A 1,284-nucleotide genomic window follows, 5' to 3' on the forward strand; every position below is an offset into this window, starting at 1 on the left:
AATGGTGACTATCATAACATTTAATTCTAAAATTAAGCGTTTGATACATGTTGTGAATGAAAGATTAGAGAAGATGAATACAGATGATGAAATAGAGATTAGAAACAAATATAGAAAGAGTGTCAACATCTTGACACAGATCCCGAACAGAGATAGTGCTTTCCAGCGTGTGGATATAATGGAGAGGAAAGCTTCCCTCTCAGGCTTTCTTTCCCATTAGAATTGACCTTCGCACAGAGCTTCAACCTCTAGAAGAAATTCGGGCTTCAATGTCGGTTGAAAATAATATTATTGGATGTATTATGTCGGTTGAAAAGAACGGATCTTCAATGTCGGTTTTAAACCGACATTGAAGGCCCCCCATTATTTTTTTTTTTTAATTTATCAAAATTTTGATTTCCCTCTCGCGCATGCGTGCCTTAAAATTTCATCTCTCAGCTCTCTCACTTTACCAAACATACTACAACACTCGATCGGTCGTTTGCCTACCCAAATAAACCCTCTCTCAGTTGTTATTGGTCGGCCATTTGCCTGCAGGTGGGGTTGTCTTCATCGGGCGGTCATCGGGCGGTCATCGGAAACGAGCTCGTCATCCAAGCTTCTCCATCGCAGGTATATTTGAACAACATTTTCGTTTGCCTTCAGATGGGGTTGTCTTCCTCTGTCATTTGATAGTTGAATATTTGAACAACATTTTCTTTTTTTATCGAACCTAATAACCACCAAAAAAGCAGCCTGTCTTGTTGTATCCATTTGAGAAATTTTGGGTTTATCTTCTTCAGAGCAGATTTATACTGTTGTTTAGCTGAAATTGGTTTAGCTAAAAGAAATTTCTGTCCAATTTATACTGTTGTTTAGCCATTCAACCTCAGACTTCATTAGACGGTGCACTGTTACACAAACAACAGTGTCATGAATCACGATGAATGAAAGAAAGGCTGAACAAATGTTCTAAAAATAGTCGAACCAAGAACACCAATGTGTTATCCATGTTTATGTTGCTTTGTTCTGTTACTCATCCACTATATATTCTAGAAACTTTCATGTGTTTACATTTACTTATAATTTACAAATGGTTTAATAACTCTTTATATCTGACCAATTCATCTTTTGATCCTCTATCTTGTTGTTATTCAAGTTGAGCAATATGGTTCCTATATAAGAAAATAAGAAATTAAGGCACGAATTATCCTGCACTTTAGTAAGGAACATTATTTTCGTTAATCTTTTGTAGCTTCGTGCAGTAGGCCTTTTTTCTCTTCTGTCGATCTAATTTATACGTAA

This window comes from Benincasa hispida, chromosome 9 (assembly GCF_009727055.1).
Source record: "Benincasa hispida cultivar B227 chromosome 9, ASM972705v1, whole genome shotgun sequence".
NCBI classification, from domain to species: domain Eukaryota; kingdom Viridiplantae; phylum Streptophyta; class Magnoliopsida; order Cucurbitales; family Cucurbitaceae; genus Benincasa; species Benincasa hispida.